Source organism: Passer montanus, unplaced genomic scaffold (assembly GCF_014805655.1).
Source record: "Passer montanus isolate IOZ18808 unplaced genomic scaffold, ASM1480565v1 scaffold11, whole genome shotgun sequence".
Taxonomy (NCBI): domain Eukaryota; kingdom Metazoa; phylum Chordata; class Aves; order Passeriformes; family Passeridae; genus Passer; species Passer montanus.
Window position 1 is genome coordinate 10537283 of NW_024357613.1, and position 22932 is coordinate 10560214.

General features: G+C 45.0%; 1 protein-coding gene across 3 annotated transcripts in view; it reads left to right on the plus strand.

Annotated features, from left to right (window-relative positions):
• Nucleotides 1-447: 447 nt before the first annotated feature.
• Nucleotides 448-22932, plus strand: part of BACH2 (BTB domain and CNC homolog 2) — a 188670-nt gene continuing 166185 nt past the window's right edge. For all 3 annotated transcript variants that reach the window (XM_039726943.1, XM_039726949.1, XM_039726958.1), the window contains exon 1: nucleotides 448-804. The gene's annotated coding sequence lies outside the window, so the exon portion shown is untranslated. The remainder of the gene's footprint in view (nucleotides 805-22932) is intronic.

Sequence of the window (22932 nt, forward strand, 5' to 3'; positions counted from 1 at the left end):
GTCGTGTCGGGTCCCCCCTCAGGCCGCCCCCGCCGCCATGGCGGCCCCTCGCGGCGGACTACGGCTCCCAGAGCCCCCCGCGGCCGCCGGCGCGAGCCCCGGCGCGGGTCTGGCGGCCTCGCGCGCGCACACACACAGGCACTGTGCCGCGGGAGGGAGCGAGCGATCCCGTGCCGCGCATGCGCTGGTCGCTCGCGGAGGGGCGGGGCGGGCGGAGCGCCGGCGGCGGCGCCGCTATTCGCGGAGCGGCCGTACGCCGCTCCCCGTGCGTAGGGGCCCGCGGCGGGCGTAGGCGCGGCGGCGGGCGCTGCGCCGTTGGCGTAGCGTTGTTGTGAATGGAGCGCGCGGCGGGGCGGGGAGGGTGACGTCAGCCTGCGAATGTCAACAATGTAGCGATTGAGGGGCGGGGGCGGCGCTGGGCCGGGGCGCGGGAGGCGGCGGCTCCGGCCCCCCTGCCAGCCCTCCCCTCCTTCCCTCCCTTCCCCCTTTATTTTTCTCCGCAAGACTTTGGCTCTGGAAACAGCTGGTTCAAAGCAATCGCCATGTGATGATCGTCTGGGTCGGGTTTTTTTTTTTTCATTTGGGGGGGGGAGGGTGCAGGTTTCTGACCGCAGAGAAATACTAATAAGAATTTCCGAAACAACAGCAGCAGCAACAACAAGAGCAACCTCCCCCTTCCCCAAACCTCCTCAGCCGTAACAGCCCCCCACCCCCGGGCCCACTCCACCCCGCCCCACTGCCTCCCCCACCTCCCGCCCAGGCTGCAGCGACAGGGGCGACCCCCGAAAGTTGCGCGGAGGCGAGGTGAGTGCGCCTGTTCCGCGGCTCGGCAGCCCCGCCGGGGAAGGGGAGCGGGCGGCAGGGGGGCGAACTTTGGGGGGAGGCTGGCCGTGCGGGGGGGCAGCGTGGCTTCTCCCCTCCTCCTCCTCCTCGCAAGCACGGCAGCTGTTGCGCGGGGTCAGGCGGGGGGCTGCGCCCCCGCCCCCGGCGCTCCGCGGGCTCGGCTTCTCCCCTCCTCCTCCTCCTCCTCGCAAGCACGGCAGCTGTTGCGCGGGGTCAGGCGGGGGGCTGCGCCCCCGCCCCCGGCGCTCCGCGGGCTGTGCAGGCGCGCTTAGCGCTCATTCCTTAAAGTGGGAAATACGCGCGTTGCGTAACGGGGAGTGCGCGGCGGGCGCCCGGGCGCGCGTGTGTCCGTGCGCGCCCGCCCGCTCCGCTCCGCGCAGCCCCGCGCAGCCCCGAGCCCGGCCCCGCCGCCACCTGCAGCCTCGGGGCCGGCGGGCAGCGCGTCCCGCCGCGCCCCCGCTGCCCCCGGTCCCGCGGGTTCGGGAGGGATGCGAACTCCGGTAACAGTTTCCAGGATCGCTAAGGCGCGGCGTGCGGAGACGCTGGCTGTCATGAAAGAGGCTGAGCGTGAAACCGTGCCTCTCCTTTTGTGGAGAGGGCTATTTCGGTCGTGCAGCGGGTGTCTTGTTAAATCGCTTCAGTTGCCGTGAGATCATTGTGCCCTTGTTGTTGAAGCTCCGGAGTAAACCCCGGCTTTCAGTCTCTACTAATAAACGTGAGGCAGGGACGACATCTGATTCGAAATACTCCTCAAGATGTTGGAAAGATTGGGAAATTACAGCGTTCCTGTTTTCTCTTGTTGAAGCCGTGTCAGTGTTTTCGTGATGAAAGCCCGTTTTCAGAGACTTTGGAACTGTCGCTAAACTTGTGCATATTTTAATTTTTTTTTTCTTCTGAGGCTCGAGCTGAAAACAAGTTGGGTTTTTGTTTGGTTGGGTTGTTTTGTTTTGTTTTTTTTTGAGCTGGGAATTGCCTGAGATTCTGCCGTAGCTGGTGGAATGCTCTGCAGTTTGGGGAGGGTGATGATGCTTGGGTAAATGGACTTTTTCAGGTATGTAAATACTGAAATTTGAGATAATTGCTGAGATGAGATGGGTAGAATAAAACGATAAGGTTGTTTGTTAGGCTGCAACAGCCCCATAGACAACAGCTTTAAACCCCTGTTCCAGGAGCTTTACATCTGACAAATAGAAATAAAATTCCACCTCACATGTGGGTTTGCTCTTTTAAAAGCCTCGTTGCCTTTTGTGTCCTCCCGCCTGCCCCCTGTCACTGGGATCTGGGCAGCTGTGCAGCAAAATGGATCGGCGTTGTGCTTCCCTGCCGCGTACTGAACCTGAGTTTTCAGCGTTGCTTTTCACATTTGACCCTGCAGCTTCAAAGGCTGCTCTGAAGGTGCTCTACAAGGAATGGAAGGAAGCCGTGACTAATTGGAAAAGTAGAGAACTGAAAAATCAGGATCATAGGTCTAGTTTTCTTGTTAGTTTCCTCTGTAACGCCGGGCGAGCCACTCTTAGCAGATGCACGCCAGTGCACAGCTGCCGAGTGGGCAAGGAAGGTCCCCCGGGATTTTGGAGATAGGGTGGTTCTCAAGATATTTAGGGACCTTTTGCAGAAATGCTCCAGAGAAGCAGAGTGTGCATTTCTGGCAACTCTGCTGTGAAACTTGAGGTTGAGCAGCTGCATTTTTTTTAAACTTTTACCATTGTGGAGAGTAGATGGGGGAGATGCACGCAGTGAATAGATGACTAATGCACATGCTGACAGATCTGTTCATCAACAGCAGTTGTTTGTGCTCAGGTATCTCACGCTGGGAAACAGTTCTAGGACAGGTACTCCTGGTCTTTTTCTGACCCAGAGGCACATCTGGAGCATCTCTTGGGGTAATGTGCATGCTGGCAGATTGCTCTGGTGATGTAGGTGGGATGCCTTCCTCTCTTTTCCTCTTGGCTTTCAGTCCTAAATTTTGCAGCAAGAAAACATTGGCTGCTTGCTCTTTTGTGTTGGGCAGGAAGGGAAGTTAGGCATAAAACCTGAGTTTGTAAGGAGATTTTGATAAATCTTTGATATTGGAGAAGTCTTCAGATACTCATTGAAATAATAAAGTCTCCATAATATATAGCAATCTTACATATCTCTTTCTGCAAGTGCACAGTAAAAGACAAAGAGAGCTGAAAATAAAACCCTGTAGAGATGATGTGTAGTGTGGAATATGTGACAGAAGTTGCTTGCCTTTGCTTATTTTAAAACTTTTGTTGCTTGATTTTTCAGTCTGAAGTGCCATTTTTTCTTAATGAGGCTGCAGTGTGATTGCCAATTATTTTCTTTTAGGTTTTCTCTGAAGATGTAGTGTAAAAAAAAAATCAGTGTGTGTTTTTTTTTTCCTTCAAAGAATAGAAATAAATGTTTTGTCATTGTGTGCCTGTGACATTCTTTTTGGGTAGGGCTTTACATATGCACAGATAAAGAGACTTCTCAGACCATAGCAAAGAGAGGTTTATGGCACTGAGCTGAAAAATGAGATGTGTAACATTAATATATGCAAAGTAATCTTTTCAGTAGTAATGGTGTTTTTATGAAATAAACTTGGTAAAATTGAATAGTATTTATTGTGTGACAAGAGCAGTGTCTCTTGTGGTTTTAATTTAGGTGGTATGAACATGGTTTATATATTCAAATCAAAATGTGTATGTCTTTTTACTCAAAGGAATACTTTGTGAATGGCTTCTTAGTTTACACTAAGAATGTACCTGCAGTGTCGAGCAGGTCTGACTTAGATTTGAAGGCACGCATTCTTCTTTCACCTCTGGGTCTGAATTTCCAGTTCAGTTCATTTGGGGTGTGATGGTTGTATATAAGGGTTTTCTGAGTTGAGCTGTTAGGGAAAACCCACTCATTATTCCATTGATGTGCTGAAGAAAATTGAGATTTAAACTTCATGCTTTCTCTGAGTTACTCCTGCAGCTTTCAGTGTTCCTGCAGACTACAGATGCATTAAGAAAATCTGTAAAGAGTGTTGTTCTGATACTGCAGTTCTTTACTGATATTTGAGCAGGTGCCCAAATGATTTTGTTGTTGTAGATGAATGGGCAGTAGAGTTCCACTCCCAGTAACTCCTGCAGGATTTCCGGAATAGTGCTCAAAGTACTCATTCAGGTTGTAACAAAAAACGGTCATCATTCCTTTAAATTCAGCCAAAAGATACTAACCTTGGCAGCTGTCTGAATATTACACATTTATTTGAAGCTGGCATCAAGAAGATGTAGGATGTATGAATATAGCCAGCTGAGTTGCAATGTGCTCATCTTGCTTTTTAGATAGGCAGAAACATCTTTGTAGTGAATTGAAAAGAGCACTGCATACTATGCCACTCTTAGACTATGAATTACAATTTTAAAGCAGGCAAGCAGAGGAATGTATACAAATGCTGCCTTTATGACCAGTGATGGACTTGCATCTTCTGAGTTACTAGAACTAATGATCAAAGAGCAACCACATGTTCAGAGAAGGCAAAAAAAAGGAACAAGGGAATAAGTTCGGGAAAGCCCTTATGCTAAAAGTTTACATGTGTGGCAGAACTTTGATCTGTCAAAAATTGGGCTCAGAAGACTCCTCTGCTCGGTTGTATTGATCTTCATGCAGAAGGAGCCGCAGCAACAGTCTGAAGAACACCACCTGTGCTGCACTGGCATCTCAGCAGATCAATAGATGTGTCCCTGTTTAGCTTGAAAAAGACTGTCTGCAAAAGCTCCTAATACAGTGGGGGCTGATCTGCAGCTCCTGTGTGTAAGCCCTCAGCCCTTGTGGCTTCTGTGCCTGCTCCCCCTTTGCCGTTTACACCTGCTGGTGCAAACCTGCCCTCTGAGCCAGCTGGGACATTTCAGATTCAGTGCCTCAAAGGAGATGGAGAAGGAGGAGGTGTGGTGCAGGTGGTGGTTGTAGGGGCAAGACACACGGGGACCTGAGCTATGCTTTTTTCTGCTTTTTAGTTTGAAAGGTAACCTAAAATGGTCAGATCCTCCCAGATTTATTCCTGAGACATATCATTTGCATGCAACTGTCTCTGCTATCTCAGCTGAACAAGATGTTTAAAAAGGTATTAGGAACAAAAAATTAAGGGAATTTCCAGTTTATCCCTGGTAAAAGTTGAAACAGAAGCCTGAAGCTTTTTTTTTCTCCTCCTGAGTGTTGAAAACAAATCAGCTGGGCTGTGATGGGTAGATGGGGTTTGGTGCACAGGTTCAAAAGGAGTCTCCCCACTAAGAAAAACAGGAACTGTTTGCTGCCTGTCACCACGCAGGGCTTCTGGGCTGTGGAGCAGCAATTTTGTTTTTTTGAAAAGAGGAAAAGCAGCTTAAATAAACAAAATGACCCTTGAGACTTAATCACAGCTACTTATTATAGCTGACATTCACTGAGGGCTTTTTTTTGCCTTTTTTTTTTTTTCTTCTTTCTTGAGCAATCTCTTTAAAATTTAAACCTGTACTAGGAAAACAGGAACTGTAGGTGTGGAGGTGTTCCTTCACCCCCATTTGCATGCGGGCTGTTTTTTATTTAGCGGGTAGGTGTGTTCGGTGTGTGCGAGTGCAATTGAACATGTCAGCAGTTTCCTACGAGCCGCTCTTGCTGACTCACGTGTCTGGTGCAGCTTGGAGCTACCCTGGCTATAAACTATCCACAATAGGAGGCGCGGGCAGTGCCGAGCCGCTGTTCAAAGGTTATTTTCGGTTCTCCGGTCACTGCTTTGCTGTGGTTTTCTTCCCCAGCAACATCAAAACACACTGTCATTTCGCCGGGCTGCCATTCCTCTAGGTGCGGAGGGTAAAGTGGAAGTTCATTGTGCCGCTGCAGAGGTTGCGCTCCAAGTGCATTCTGGTGCTGCTGATCAGCAAGCTAAACCTCTGGGGTTTAGTTGTTGGTGTTGGGTTTTTTTGTTTGTTTGTTTTTTGGGTTTTTTTTTGATTACATAGGGTTTGGTTGTTTTGGGTTTGTTTTTTTTTTTTGTGACTGGGGTGTTACCGAAAAATCCCCCTGAGCATCATTCTGAATTTGCGTATGGCAAGTCTAGCCTATGAATTGTGTTTTCCCCTTCCAAATGCAAGCTGTGCTGTGGAGTCTCCTACCCTCCACCCCTTTTTATGGCATAAATCTTCTTTAAATGCAGCAAGGAATTATGATTAAACTTTTAAAAACCTGGTTTTAGCTGTCTTTAATTTTCTAAATTTTGCTATTTCTTAGTCTTGTTTTTGCCTCCTGTGTGGCAATATCACTGGCTGCTAGCATGAAAGGATTCCTTCATCTGCTCATGCTCTTGTACAACTGCTTCTTTATTTACAGACTCTATTCTGATTACTCATAAGGATTCTAAAATGATAGCTGCTGCTGACTGATGATTTTTAACTGATCTTCTTGTTGTGGTTTTTGGGTTTTTTTTCTTCCCTCCTTTCTTCTTTCTTTCTTAGCTGATCACAAAAGCCTTTGCAGAAGTGGAGTGAATTAGCCATCTGCAGTTCTGGATTTACTGTGAGGGAGTTTAGATTTGTAGTTGTCTTTTGTGTATTTTTCTTCTTCTTGTGGAATGGGGTGAAAAATAAGCGGTCTTTGAAAGTGTGATAAAGAAAATCGGCTGGTATTGAGCAGGGTTTAAAAACAAGGTGAGTTCACATCACTTGTTTTGTTTTTAGTCAACTACTTTGACCAGTAATTAATAGAAAACCACACTGAGAGCTTTATAACACATGAAGAAAATGGGTGTTCTTGGTTTCTGCCAATTCAAATGACTCATCAGTATCAGTAGGGTTTCTACTTCTAATAATAAAACTGTGGAAGACCTTTAGAACGTGTGGTTTTCACCCCTACTCTTAGTGAAAGGTTGGAAAATATTACTTTGAGATTTTTTTTTTTTGAAACTTATGGGAGACTTAGTGATTTGCTATGCAGAAGTGAAAGATCTTGTACCCTCCAAAGAAAACCTGCTTATACCACTGCTTGCAGTGCAAAAGTCTTCCCCTCTCCTGTCTTCTTGGTGATTTGCATTTCACCTTAGAGTATTGCCGATCCTTAGGCTCGATGTCAGAGATGCGCATCTGGAAAATATAATGTATTTATGTCGGCTGGGGGAAGACTTGGCACACTACCTCATCTTGCTGAGCTGCTGTTCTCTACCTCGTTTCCAGTCTGGTGAGGAGAGGGACGGTATGACTGCTGAGTGACCTGTACTGCTGTTTCAGCTGGGGGTCAGAGGATGCGGAGAGGAAGATAAACAGAAAATAGGAGTTGAAACATAAATGACAACTGTAGGATGTGTCTGTCACTACCTGGAAGGAAGCGTGCATCTTCCAGTACTCAAAGCGATACTGAAAAAAGTGCAAATCCGAAAGTAATCTGTTAAATTATTTTATTTTCCTCTGTCTCTTAAAAAGTAATAGTTTTCAAATCCTTTTAGCTGTTTATCTTTTTGTAAAGATTCTGCACTGTGTTCAATACAGTGCAGTAACCTCTAGCACATTCTGCTTTTTGTTTGAAAGTGTTACTTGTAGGTTGCAAGGTTATTTTGTTTTCATGTAAGCAGAGCATGCCCTTCATGGTGTTACAGTATATAAAATTTTAATTATTTTTTTCAAGGTGTTGTACTTTGAATGGTAGTCCAATCTGTGTGTCCTGATCTGCTGCATTAATATTTAGTGTTGCTATCTGTTTTCAAGTTGCCTGTGTTGTTACAAGGTTTAAAGGCTATACATGAAGCAGAGCTAGTATTTCCTTCCCTGTCAGAGTGAAAATTCCCACATTTGTGAAGCCTCCATGTTTACTTTCTCTGTTGTTGCAATATTTATACTAGTAAGTTATTCCTTATAAGGATATGATGATTCTTTGTTTCTTCTTATTCTATTTTAAAAGCAGAGTGTGTTTTTAACAAAATCCACTCAGAAAATCTAGACTTATCCCAGCTCTCTCATTGTCAGTGGGCATCTTTTACCACTAAATATTCATATATATTAATGTCGTTGGTTTTGGTTATGCTGAAATACCTTGGATGTGTTTGTCAGTTTCTTGTGTAACCAGACTCTGATGGAGAATCTTTGTCTTGTAGCCTCTTACTGGGAGAAGTACACTAAAAATAGAGGTACAGAAGCCTGTGGAAATAAAACTTTGCAACATGTGGAAATCCAGTTGTTCATTACATGGCAGCAATAAGGCAGTTTTTATTGTTTTCAGATGGATATAGCATAAAAGGCCAAAATCCAACTTAAGGGATTTATTTAGGGACAATTTTTACTGAAGTTCACAGAAGAATAATCAGTAAAGACTGTAAAATAAGGTGGCAGTGGTCACTCAGAGTTCGAGAGGACACAGGTTCAGCACTGTGAGTTCGGCATGTCTTTAGAAAATCCTGCCATCAGATGTGCCAAGAAGGTTGGATCGTGGCAAATGTGTAATGGGTCTAGGTCTCACTGATGTTTTGAGCTCTTGACTCTGAAATGGGATTTGTGTCCAAAATCACTGAGGGCTGGACCTGTGAATGGCAGCTGACAATGTTGCTGCCAAATTTGGGGCTGTGATTCTGCTCAGCTTCTCCTCTCCTTACCTTTGCTTGCCCTGGCACCTGTCTCATCCCGCAGAGGGCCAGCCCTGAGAGCTAAATTGGCAGGAAATTACTCAGTCTGCATGTAGGGTTAGTTTTGTGCATGTTACATCTGCTGTGGTGTTCTGTCAAGAACCTGGATAATGCATCAAATTAAACCAAAACTTGTTAAAAGGCTTAGAGCTGGCCATGGGGCATCTGGTCCCCAAAGTGCACTGACTGTCACTGCATCATGCCCCATCTCCTGAAGGTTGTTCTTGTCTTGCTCTGGCAATGTGGTGGCTCTGCAGAAAACCAGTAGCAGCCTGTGCCTAGCCTAACCTGTAGCTTGGCGGTAGGAACTTGCTTCCCAGGCCATGAGAGGTTAGGAATATTTATTTCCAGCTTGTATGTGCAACAAACAATTGAAAAAATAGAGGAAAGCAGAACTCAATCAAATGAGTCTTCAGTGTTAACAAAATGCAGAAGTACTATCTCCTGCAAATATTCAAATAACTGAAAGAGGGTAAGTTTAAATTAGATATTAGAAATTTTTTACTGTGAGGATGGTGAGGCAGTGGAACAGGTTGCCCAGAGAAGTTGTGGATGGCCCAAACCTGGAAGTGTTCAAGGCCAAGTTGGATGGAATTTAGACCAACCTGGTCTGCTGGAAGGCATCCCTACCCATGACAGGGGGTTTGGAATTAGATGATCCAGAAGGTCCTTCCAACCCAAACTATGCTGTGATTCTGTAACAACTGTTCTAATTCCTACCTGATTCTGGTTTCTGGCCTCATGCAACTAGGTCATGTCACTGATCTCCCAGATGTCATGAGCTCTTGAGAATTTTACACTCAAAGAGATGAGCAGACTTGGTGACTGTGGAGAATTTTTTGAACCATGTGGCTGCATTCCTAAACCCTTGGGTCTTCTCACAACCTTTTATCACTCTGGGGATGATGGCAAGCAATGTTGAGTAACAGGTTCAGCAGATGACCCAAGTGACTTGAATTTACTGAAGTGAGGGAGGGAGTCTAACATCATCCTTCAACACAAGAGGGTGAAATTGAGAGCTGGTAGTGCCTTGTGCCACTGGGTAGGAACCTGAGGTCCCGCTCAGCCATCTGCTTGTTGTGCTTTGCTGAGCTGATTCAGCTTTTTGATCTCGTACACGTCAATTTACCATTTTCTTAACCCTGGCTAATTTTCCTAGGCACTTTGATGAGTAAGACCACAGGTCCAAGGAGCAGCAGGGCTAATGTGGGAAAGTCAGGGAGGAGCAGTGGTTGTGCAGGTTGCTGAGGGGCAAACCCAGATCCCCTAGATTTGCTGCCCGTAGCTTCACCCCACCAGGCTGCTGGGGCTGGGTGGCTGTTGTTTGGGAGGGGGATGGCACTGCTGCCCCTTTCCTGTGTTCTTGAGCAGCACCCTGGGATGATTTTCTGCAAAACTGAATGCTGGTTGTGCATTAGGCAAACTTTTTACCAGACCCTGAGTAGCAAAAATGAAAATGGAACCTTTTGGTTAGGTCCTCTTCTTGAGCTGGGAAACTTAAATTCTGCTTCAGGTCAGCTTCAGGTATCTGCTGTGCCTGAGGTACTTTTGTGTGTTCTGTACCCTGCCAAGTGCTGGTGACTCAACTCAGCAATTTAACTTAATTTCCAATCCCTTAATTTGTTCCTGTAACTTATTAAATGTGCACCAAGGGAAAGTGTGGAGCAGAGTTCTTACAGAAATCCAAATTAAGTGAGGCTGTGAAGTAATCATGGGGCATGTCAGTAAGCTAACCTCAATGTAAAACTCATGGTAAATTATGAAATGTACGCATAGTTTGTCATAGCTGGAAATTCATAGGCGATGCAAATCTAAACACTTTGCAAGGAAATTTTTTTGTTTGTCTTTTTCCCCTTCTTGGTCCTCTTCATTTGTCTTATTATTAGACTAAAAGTAGAGTCAGTGATTCATTCAGTAATCTCTTTCTTGGACAGTTAGTCATCTGCCAATTTGTGTTAACTTTCCACTTTGTTCAGAAAGTGAGTAATGCTTAATGCACCAACCAGCAAATTCCAAGCTTAAAAAGCTGTGAGTATCATTCAGGTCATCTCTAAAACTTTCTCTAAAAAAATTTTACCATTTTGTAAGATCAAAGTAAAGGTCTGACATGCAGTGTTGTACGGCTACAGTCCAGTTGTTTTGTCTAGCCCCAGTTACTAAAGCAAAACACAGGGTTGCAAATGCAGTGCACAAGTACAAGCAACCCACGTTATTTAGCCAGTGTAATGCTTCTTGTTTTTCTTCCCAAGTACTATTTTCAAGGGGTAAATACTGCCTCCTTAATTCTTTTTCCCTCCCCAGATTGCCATGGCTAGTTAATTTCTATTGTTTCCTACCTCAACAAATTGTGATGCTATCAAGACTAATTTAGTGAAAATAGCTTTCAAGGAAAGTAGTAATTGTTACTAGCTGCTTGCTACAAATATTTCTGGTGCTTTTCATGATGAGTTTTGGTAGAGAAAAAAAATACTGCGCTGTTAAGTGTTATCTGTATAGAACTTATAGGTATGAAGTCTTTCTATAGCAGTGGGGTAGATATTTTGATCTCAAAATGATGCCAGTTATTTCTGAAGATGAACACAGTAATTGATTGAATTACTTGAGAATGTTACTACTTTTTTCTTTCTTATGAAAAGTGGAGTAGCATAAAGAGCAACAAGGTCAGTAATGTCATAGAAGAACTTTACAGGACTGAAGTCTTTACAGTCTGCTCTAAAATAACATGAAAGAGCTGACTACTACACAGAGTAGCAAAGGAATTCAAAGTGCAGATGAGACTTGAGCGCTCTGGAGAGGGTGTGCATGTGCAGAAGGGTAGGGCAAGGTGGCAGTGGTAAACATGAATGCCAGAAGTGGTTTGCTTGGCCCCACACATTTCCTTGTTCCTTCCCCAAGTGCCTGTTGTCCTTCCCCCACTACTTGCAGTCTGTTTCTTGCAGTGAAGTTGTCTTCTCTATGATTGTCCTTTGGTACATGTGGTTTTAGGGTTTCCTGGTGCCACAGCTCTGTAAACAAGCAATGCAAAAGCTGATAGAGGAAAGAATGACCTTTGGTTTTAGGGTCTGTAGTCTGCAGTATGATGGGGACATAGAGTTCTGTTGTGCTCAGCTGTTGTCAGAATAAAAACATGATTTGGTCTTGAGGAAAAGGTAGAAGAACTTCCATTTTCCCATACTGGATTCCTAGAATCCAGTTCCATTCCATGGAAACACCGAAAATATCCCATTTGTCATGTTCCAGTGTGAAGAATTAGGGCTTCTGAAAGGTTTTCCCTTCCAGTCATACTTTGCACCTCAGGAAGTTTCAATAGTTTAGTGAAGCTTTGGACAAAGAGCAGTACCGGGGATGCTTATTTGATCACCAGCCTTTGGGATTTGCCCCTCCTGGTTACCTGCACATTTTCCAGCATCAGCAGTGTTAGTTAATGCAATCCACCCTCCTCCCCCCACCTTCCGGGATGTCTATGCCCACACCAGCATTGCTTGCGTATTTCTGATGTAAATCTTCAGAGCATTGTGGAGAAGTTCCTTGCCAGTTTTGGGGTGAGGGTGGGGGTGGGCACGCAGTGAAGAGCAAAGGCTGAGGTCGGTGGTGCAGCTCTCAGTTGAGTTTGGTGCACTCTGTGCATGTGTGACTCAAGCAATGGCTGATTCACTGCCTGAAGGTGGTTTGGGATTTGCTTGGTGTTTTTTTGTTTGTAAAGTAGTATTCTGCCCAGAGGTGAGAATTAGTGCCCTTTTCTTGGAGTATGAGTAAACCAGAACTGTGAGAAATGTTTTTTCTCCCACCCTGTTGCTCCAAGTGCTGGGCAACAGACATGGAGTGCTGAACTGATGTTGGAAAAGATGGGCATCAGGCATTCCTGGGACTTTGCTGGGTTTGAGGGACAATTAATTGCCCTGTTTGGCACTTCAGGTTGCCGGTCACCTGGATGGGGCAGAGAAGGCTGTAGGATTTATAGCTGTACTTGGTAACACCTGGCACAGCTGCTTTCTTTAGCTAGTCAGAGATTGTGGAGTGAAGGAGGGATGAGCAGGTGCCTGAGACCTTGAATGTCTTGAAGCCCAGATAAGGGCAGTGTTGACTGTTGCAAAGCTGAAATTGTATTTGGGGCATTTTTATCTGAGGAAATATATATATATATATATATATATTTATGTGGTTTTGTCCCCTGCCCACCTTCCATTTATTACTTGACTGTAAAGTTTAGGCTATACCCAGGAGCATGGGCACCTGTTGCCATCATCCTGCACAGAGCAGCACGCGAGGAGGTGCAGCCCAGCGAGGGATCTCCCGGGTGTTTATGGAGGGGTGTCTCCTACCCCAGCTCACTCTGCAGGTGTGCTGTGCAGTTGGTTAGAGAAACCGCAAGTTGAAGGGTTTGCTGGGGTGAAACAGTTTACAAATAGCTTTTCAGTGTTTGTTTTTATTTTTAACTCCCTCCCCACCCATGGGTCCCTCCCCCAGCGCATCGGTGAACGTGAAATGGCTCAAAGAGAGATCGTTGTTGCAGAATAGGCAAAGCACCCCAAGAGTTTCCAGAGGACCTTTGGAAGACAAGTTACTTTCTCTGAGTCTTTTTTCTGCTCCTTTCTTCTTTGGGGTTAACAGGGTTAAAATTTCTTTCTCTGTGGCTGTTGGGTTATTTAGGGGAGTGGAGGGTGTCATATGATTCTTTTCCCCCCTTGGTTTAGGTTGGTTTTTTTTTTTTTTTCTTTCTCTTCAAGACTGACCACTGACAAAAAGATACCTATAGCAGTGTATTTGAAGGTGGTAGAGGCAGGGTGCACTTCTGGCACCTGCAAGGAGAGCTCCCAAACCAGGTCGTGCTGCCCTGGCACCAGTTCCTAGTGTCCCCAATACCACAGTCCCTATAGCCAGGCATCTTCTCTCTGGCACTTGGTGTGTGTCCTTTTTGCCCTAATTTTAGGTTATCACAGGAAAGTGATCTCAATAGAGAAACCGCAAGTTGAAGGGTTTGCTGGGGTGAAACAGTTTACAAATAGCTTTTCAGTGTTTGTTTTTATTTTTAACTCCCTCCCCACCCATGGGTCCCTCCCCCAGCGCATCGGTGAACGTGAAATGGCTCAAAGAGAGATCGTTGTTGCAGAATAGGCAAAGCACCCCAAGAGTTTCCAGAGGACCTTTGGAAGACAAGTTACTTTCTCTGAGTCTTTTTTCTGCTCCTTTCTTCTTTGGGGTTAACAGGGTTAAAATTTCTTTCTCTGTGGCAGTTGGGTTATTTAGGGGAGTGGAGGGTGTCACATGATTCTTTTCCCCCCTTGGTTTAGGTTTTTTTTTTTTTTCTTTTTTCTTTCTCTTCAAGACTGACCACTGACAAAAAGATACCTATAGCAGTGTATTTGAAGGTGGTAGAGGCAGGGTGCACTTCTGGCACCTGCAAGGAGAGCTCCCAAACCAGGTCGTGCTGCCCTGGCACCAGTTCCTAGTGTCCCCAATACCACAGTCCCTATAGCCAGGCATCTTCTCTCTGGCACTTGGTGTGTGTCCTTTTTGCCCTAATTTTAGGTTATCACAGGAAAGTGATCTCAACCATACAGCCTCATCTGAGCATGAGAGGAAATTTAGACATTTCTCTATTTTATTTTCCTAACCAATGTTCAATTGCTTATGGAAAATTCTGGTCAAAAGGGTAAAATTTATTTACTGGGTGTTTAATCTCAAAACCACAGCTCCCTGTACCCAGGACACAATAGTGGTAATGCCATGCTTACAGCCTTTTTCCAGCACAGTGTAGGTGTGGGTAGGTGTGCGTGCGGGGGAGAAAGGGAAAGGGCACGAATGCGATGGAGAGGTTCTCTTTTCCTCCTTGGGCTGCTTTCCTGGTTTGTTTTTTAAATTAAAAAATCAGAAGGTAATTCTGGCTTGCTCGCAGACGAGGTTAATCGTTGCATAGAGACCCGATGCTGGTTCCCCACGTATGTATTTTCACACATGTGTTGCTGGCTGCGTGCATACTTTGCGGCTGGCACGGCATAGCTGGAAAGTATGTGGGAGCATGTCTGCTTCCTCCGAGGCTGCTACAGGTGGTTGGGAGGGTGGGGGGTGGAGGAGGAGATGCTGGAGGCAGGCGAGGTACGACACCCATTTCCTTTGGCGTGTGTGGTGCGCTCCAAGCCGCTGCCTCGCCGGCAGCCGAGCGGCTGCATGTCGCGCCCGCGGTACTTCGTCTTCGCGCTTACTGGAGGTTTATGACTAAGGTTGTGGTTTAATATGCCCTTTTTAGGTATGTGAAGGGTTTAAAATTATCTAGTGTTGCGTTTCTTCTTTTTAATTTTTTTCCTCCCCCCATGGCATTTTCTGCCTTTAAAAGTTTCCGTAATTTTTGGAGGGCGAGAAGCATAAGTTCATTTTTAAAAGAGAAAAGAGAGTTTTCCCTGATTACTCAGGCAAAAATGCATACTTTTAGCTGATTTCAAGGATAGCTTTTTGAGACTAAATAATTGGCTTGTGAGTTTTAAATACCTAATACAAACTGTTGGAGAACCTTAAAAGAAATTAAAAAGAAAGCTTAAATACCTGGATTTTGTGAGGAAACACTCTCTCTTTAGATGCCTTCCTTTTGCAGCCGTACCCCACAAAGCTTGGTGTTTACATTTGCAAGTACAGATTTGTTCCTTGTGATTCGAAGTCTTTACTTGAGGGCTTGTAATTTTCCTGAACTGTTCAGGTGCCTCTTAATGCCTTGAATATTTGTTGAATGTATTGCATGTGGTTTGTATTCCCTGACATTTCAGATGAAATGCTATCGTCCACCAAGCTACACTGTTTAAAATTACATGTTCTAGGTTAGGAAGGAGGTGGAAATGGAAGGGAGCAGACCTACACATGCACACCTTACTTGATGTAATACTTCTTTCTTAGCAGGCTATGCTGCTTTTGTGCCTGTGATTCCTTTTTTTCTTTTTTATTTTTTCTTCATGTCCCGCACTGCTGTGGAGCAGGATATAGTTTACATACTCCTCTTTTTTTTAATGAAGGAAAGTGTGGTTTTTGCATGAAGGTACCTGGAATATTTGGCATCAGCTTGATTGACAGTAGCTCCAGATGCTCTGCTCCAGGGGAGCTTAAGCAAGTTGAACTGTCAGTTGTAGCTATTAGATATCAGAGGTGCAGAGCAGTCTTTCTGATGTTTGTGCCACCTTCTCTCTCCTTGTCAACTGAGATGGCTACTGAAGGACCCAACAGTAATTCTTTGCATGTTTGACACTTTAGAAAGTGTTGATACACAACCATTGTGGAAGCCTTAAGGCTTGATACATTTTTGGAAAGGGAGTAAGTGCAGGGTAATCTGATGTTCCTCAAAGATCAATGAATCCATGCATCATTAAAAGATCCACAAATCATTAGCAAAGTCACGCAGAATTAAACTGATTTGGGAAAAGGTGCTGAAAGTCTCATGGCAGCTTGGCTTTAGCTTATCTCCTGCAGAAAGAGTGCTGATTTGGTGTCTTTTGTGTATATTTGCTTTGGACTTTGGGTTGCTGTTCTTTGTAACCCTGCAATCCACTTGGCAAAATCCACGTATAGCTCAGGTGTCCCAAATATCCCTCCATGAGCTCTGTGGGAGCTCCGGGAGCAGCTCAAGTAGATGGTTCCAGTCCTCCACCAGAGGATTTGCTGCTGAGTGCTACCTGCTGGTGGCCCTGGGAGCTCAGCAACGCCTGTGGAATTAACCAACTCAGCGCTGCAGGCTGATGGATGGTCCCTGCACCAATGGACCATTCATGCCTCTTGGGTAATACAGTCAGTGGGAATGGCCCCTGAATTGCTCGTGAGGGAAAGGTCGTGATTTAAGAGTGAATCACTAGCAAAGTTACACAGAATGAAACTGATTTAATTTGGGAAAAGGTGCTGAAAGTCTCATGGCAGCTTGGCTTTAGCTTATCTCCTGCAGAAAGAGTGCTGATTTGGTGTCTTTTGTGTATAATTGCTTTAGACTTCGGGTTGCTGTTCTTTGTAACCCTGCAATCCACTTACCAAAATCCACGTATAGCTCAGGTGTCCCAAATATCCCTCCATGAGCTCTGTGGGAGCTCCGGGAGCAGCTCAAGTAGATGGTTCCAGTCCTCCACCAGAGGATTTGCTGCTGAGTGCTACCTGCTGGTGGCCCTGGGAGCTCAGCAACGCCTGTGGAATTAACCAACTCAGCGCTGCAGGCTGATGGATGGTCCCTGCACCAATGGACCATTCATGCCTCTTGGGTAATACAGTCAGTGGGAATGGCCCCTGAATTGCTCGTGAGGGAAAGGTCGTGATTTAAGAGCTGTGTGAAAAAAGGAACAAGATGAGGGAGGTTGAGTTGAAATAGTCATAAATGTTATGTGTGTGCAGCTGCCAGGCTGGAATTGTTAGATTAGAAAATGAGGGAGAAAATGGTTGGATTAGAAAATGCAAAGCCGAGAAGCATCTGAGGAAGAAAAAATCCGGAATTATATGAAGAGTAAAAATGAGAAGACAGTCAAAGTTCAGTACTCTTTCCACACTGGAAAGGGAATCACATAATTAAAACTCTTGTGTTAAAGTAGATAATATAGGAACTACAACCACATACCTGTTCTAATTAGCTGCTTCCTAAGTATCTTCACAGTTAGCCCCCAAAAAAGCTGCTTGCTTACAGGAAATCATGTTTGTGACTAGAAGGTACAGTAAAAGACAGGGTGGGGCATAATTGTGCTCTATGGTATAAAAGTCAAAGTCAAGGGTGTGCTGCAGAGCACTGTGAGTGAATCCATGCTACTTTTCTTTTTCAAAAAGAGTTCAGAAGGTATTGTGCTCTCAAGAATACCACACCAAGGCTTGAGCAGTTGCAAAAGGCACTTAGCAGTTGCAGGGAGCTTTAAAACGCTTGACTCCCTGAAATAACGCAAGTGTTAGTTCAGCACATAGAGCTTGCACACTGACCAGAGGCGCGGCAAATACAGTTCTGATTTATTTTATTTTTTTAGCAGTCCTGCTGGTGGACATAAATGAAGCAGATTGAGATCTCACCGTGGTTGCAAGCTGTGGCAGAAAAATTAGCACCACACTTTCCAATGGAAGCAGAACAAAAATGTAAAGTCTGCCAATTAAATTGGAAAGAGCTCTTAATTTTCCCTCTCCTCCTCCTCCCCCAAAGGATGAATGGCTTACTCTTCTGGATGGAACTTTGTGTAATGACTCATAGTTTTATATGGATTAGTGTGAATATGTAGGTGAGGGAGATGCTGGTATCTGAGAAACTATAGTGTCTGGAAGAAGTGTCCTGGAACACTGAATAAATGAACATTTGATCAGTTTCTCATGCTGAATTAATGGAAACATAAATGCAGAATACCTTCCTCCCTTTACTCCCTCTCCTCCCAGATGCACTTACCAGATACAAAGAAGGTTTATGGTGAACAGAGAACATGCCTGTTAAGATAACTGAATTAGACACTAAAATAAGGCTATTCCCTTTGCCACTCTGAAATAGGCATAGACAAGGCGCTAGGAGCCAGAATTGTGGCACTGCAGACATCAGCAATGAGCATGCTAAGTTCTGTGGTGGGTATTGCTCTGATGAGTTTCCAGCAAGAAAAGAAAAGCCCTTCCACCTTTATGCACTGTGCTTCTTTGGTCGGAGGACGCTGAGGACATGCCTTACAAAGCATCTGTCATGCCTTACACATGCTCTTCTGCTGGCTTTGTGGCACACCTTGTGTTAGACTGTGTCACCATCAGTCTTGCTGCTGTAAAGCAGTAGATAGGGCAGCCATATTCCTGTTTGGCTAAGCCAAAATCTCATGGCTCTGCAGTCATGTATGTCTGGCAACTTGAGCTGAAAGTATGGATTCACGTGGGGCTTCTCCAGAGGACTGCCAAGTTTTCACTGCAAGGCTCCTGGCTTACCCTCTCCTCTCTTCAACCATATATCCACTTGGATCAGAACAGCTGTTAAAGGCATGTCTGGGGAAGTGATTGTCTCCCTGTGTTTGGGACTGGTGAGGCCACACCTTGAATATTGTGTTTTATTTTGGGACCCTCACGACAAGAAGGACTTGTCTGAGGTGCCGAAGTGTGTTCACAGAAGGGCAACAAAGCTGGTCTGAAATACACATTTTAGGAGGAGCAGCTGAGGTTGTTCAGCCTGGAGGCTCAGGAGGGACCTTATTGCTATCTACATCTAGTTGAAAGGAAATTGTAGATAGGTGGGGGGGGTCAGTCTCTTCTCCCAAGTAAAAAGCAGTAGGACAAGAGGAAATGGCCTCAAATTGCATCAGATAAGGTGTAAATTGGATATTAGGAAAAATTTCTTTATGGAAGGGGCTGTAAAGCATTGGAACCAGCTGCCCAGGGCAGTGGTGGGCTCTGTCCCTTGATGTATTTAAAAGCCATGCATGTGTAGCATTTGGGGACATGATTATTTACTGTTGGTCTTGTCAGTGCTGGGTTAATGCTTGGACTTAATGATCTTAGAGCTCTTTTCCAACCTAAGCAATTCTGTGATTCTAGTAAAACCCCTGTAAATGAAATGCTCATGTTAGAGAAAAATAAAGAGACCACTTTCTTCAATGACATTTCAAACTCAGTCATTTAGCTGCATTTCTCATAAGTGGTAAAAGGATGGCATCAATGTATTGCAGTAGAGAAGATCAAGGAGGAAGATGGACACGTGTTGGGGTGGAGTTGCTGCAGCTACACACAGTAGGGTCTCCATCCTCCAGTTTTGTTTATTCTTCTTAGTCTGCAGTAATGTCATTTGGTCCTCAGCAAAAATGACCTTCCCCATTAAGGGCAAAAGTGAAAGAGAAAACTTCTTACACCCTTATATGATCCTAAAATTGGATCTTATGTAATAAACTGTTCTTGTTGAGCAGTTTTCCCAAAGTCTGATGTAATTGGGTCCTCATTTTCAGATTGCTTACCTATAGCTTACTTTAGTGTTTAGTTGTAGGGGCCTTGTTTTAACATCTCAAACCTGCAGACATATATTGTGCTAGGGTAGCATTGTTACTACGTAAGAAGATTGGAAATCTTGAGGTCAGTTCTGAGCTCCTGGTCTCTGTTTTCCTCTGGCAATGTGGTGTTCCTCTTTTCTGGGAGGACCCTGGCTGTGGAGTCTCCTCAGTTCTCTGCAGGAGAAAACTTCAGCTTTCCTTTCAAGCAAAATGCCACGCAAGACTTATCCTCAGGGTGCCACAATACCCTGGGAACATTTTCTGGAGAAGGGGAAATGCGTTTACATTAAAAACACACGAACACTACCACCAAAAAGAAGCAGCTGCTTCTCATATAAGTGTGTGTGGGGGGGAATCCCACACTGTCTTCAGAGATGTAGACTTATTTGGTCATGTGCAGTATCTTAGACCTCCCACCATCGCATGTCAAGGAGGTCTGACTTCCATTTTAAAACTAGTACCTGGCATGGAATAGAGTTATACTGAAGCCTTATTGCCTAGAAACCCAAACATGGACACATCCAGAATTCACGTCGCTTGGTGTAATTTCTTGAAAAGAGTTTAAAACTCCCAGTGTTTATTTTGGATCCCCAATGCAAGGCACAGGAGGGTATTTTATGATTAATGAGCTTTTCTGCATATGTTTTTTTGTGCCTCTTGGCATTTAGTAGTCTCAGTGATCTAGCTTTTTGCTTCATTTCTGTCTTGTTGGCATTGTCATCAGTAGTCTCTCATGAGATGCAAGAATCTACCATCAACCAGTCTGTCTCTCCTTGGCTGTGAGGATGCACTCCACCACTCATATAGCTTTTCTGTCCCATTCCCACCATCACTCATTTTGTTCCCTGCTTTGGTACAAAACAATTCCTGTAACACATAAAGCTGTCATCCTCACCTTGACAACAGGATCTGCTTAAGATGGGGAGCAGCATTATACTGGATTTTTTGGCCTAATTGAGAAGAGGTTAATTTGGGTACCAGGAGTCTGGCCACAATACTTACTGCTCAGAGGGAGTGAGGTTTGCACCCGAGGCTGGCCCCCGTGCACAGCAGGCTGGTGCTCCCAGTCACTGCAGCTGCTGTGATGGCAGCAGAGACCTGTGCCACACTGAAACACTGGCCGTAGGAAGAAGTACCTTTCACCCACCTTTCTCTGTCCTCAGAAAGGGAGGAACACCAGGTAAAAGCACATGGTTCCTGGTAGTCACATGAGAAACAAGTTTTTCCTCTATGGATCTGTGTGAATTTTATCAATAGGGGAGGGTTTGGCTTAGACATGGGACTGATCCTTCATCTAAGACAGTGTGAGGAATTCTGATGCTGAAGGTAAGCAATTTATCCTTTCAGATGGGAACTTTCTCAACTGGTGGCAGGCTGTATATGGCACATCAATCACTCTGCCTCCCCTGGGGTTTGTCTCTGCAGCTGCAGACCATGTGCTTGTGTATGTTGCATTCACCAGCGAGGTGGGGGTAGTAGCTAGCCAGCTGTAAGTCAGTAGGGGAAATGATTTCCCTTGGGCAGAGGAATGTTGTGCTGGAGCAGAGGCTGAGTTTGGCAGGCCCTCCAGTGGTTCAGGAAACCCATGCCACTACTCTGTGGTGGTTCACCTGGGCTGGAGAAGGGACTCCTGGTGTCAGGTCCCACTGAATAAGTCCTGCATGCTTTACAGCCACTCTCAACTGTCCATGTCATTTCCTCTGCCACTTTGACCAAGGTATGGAGGGCACAGGCAGGAAATGTGGGGACAGAAGGCTGGAGTATGAGCCAGGGTCTCTGTAGAGCAAGAGTAGGGAGATGGAGGACTACTGAAAAATACGGGTGTACTGCAGGTCAGGCAATAGGTCTTCAGGAACTGGAGCATGAGAAGAGCATGCTTTTGCTTCTCTGTCAGCCTTAGACCTCCTTTCCTGCCTCTCTCCTACTTGGAGAGTAATTAAAAAAGAAGTCATCTAATCAACCTGCCAGAAGCCCTGCTTGTTGCTTCTGCCCAGCTGAAGAGGCAACCATAAGTTTTCTTTTTTTTCTTGGCTGTTGATGCATGAGGGAGTTCAGTTTGTTTTGCTCATATACAGCTAGTCGATCTACATAGTAAATATTTTTTGTCTTTCTCCAAACCTTGGATACAACACACCTGGTTTTTACAGTGATAGATGTGTGCTGATTTAACTAATTGTCTTAAATGGAGGAAGTCAGCAAGTAGATGGAGGATTTTAATTTCTTTGAAGCCATTCAGGAAGAGCAGCTGGATTTCTGTTCTGCATATGTCCTTATTCCAACCCATGCTTGACTAGTTTGGGAAGTGCTGTGATGAGCACCTTACATGGTGAGTTCTGTCACCTGCATGAGTGGCTGGATGGTTGTTGCAGAGGCTGCAGAAGAAGGTGTGCCTGAATGTCTGGGGCAGAGAAAGTGGCTCAGCTTCATTTTTTATGGAGGAAGCCTTAGAGGTTTGAATGAGCTTTTTCTCCATCCTGGTGAGTAACCCAAAAGAGTAAGGTTTTCCAGGGTAGAAGCTATTGGAAAAAGTTGCTAGCTGACAGTCTAGTGCTTTGGGGCAAAGGCATCCTCCTCAGAGCTTGGTTTCCAGCACAGTAAGGGAAACAGAAGAGACAGGATAGGGTAGTTTCTTCTGTGATTGACTAGTGTTAGTCTTTTTGCACCTTGTCTTGAAGCTTCTGTAGATTTACTTCCTGAAGCTGATGGTGGGCTGGATCATGAGTGTGATCGGAGAAGGCATTTTCTTGTGTACAGTATAAACTATTATATTGACAGTATTTCCTCTGAATTATGCATTTGGGAATCTTGTAAAAAAATGTAAACAAAAAGTATTACTCTGTGGGGAACACTTATCTTCTGCAGAAATGAAAATGAGCAAAATGAAATGCAGTGTATTACATCCAGCAAACCACTATCCAGCATCCAGTGAAATAGATAAAGGGATGGGAGACACTGCATTGACCTGTGCTGATTTAGGGTCCCATCTCCTCCAAATGGAGTAGAAGAGCTATAGTGAACGTTAACACAAAGCACCCATTCCCTGTATGAGACAGCAAAGACCATGCTTACAAACTGTGGTCCAAATAACAAAACACTCTGGGTTTTTGGTGATTATTTCCTTTGCCTGGGAAGGGTCTTGTTTGAAAATCGGAGCTCATAAATATGTAGTGAGGCCTTGGTGCTCCAAGCACTATTATATTGCTCTGAAAATGTATTGCAAAGCTGTTCCAATGTTTCCTCTTGGATCCTGATTATGAGGAATATCACAGAGGGAGAATGGTAGATCAGATGTAGCCTTGTTAGTGAAAAGTGAAAGATAATGTTGATTTAAAGAAATCACCCCTTGGTTGTAAATGCTTTTGGTAGGTCGAGGGAATGGCAGAGACTCTGGAACAGGTCACAGCATGGAAGTGAAGTGTGAATGTGACCATTAGCAATTGAGTCCAGCAAGGAAGGTATCCTGTTTTGTACTCATGGATTGTACTTTTCATTTGTTACAAAACTCCAGATGTACCACTTTTAAAGTGTTGGCCC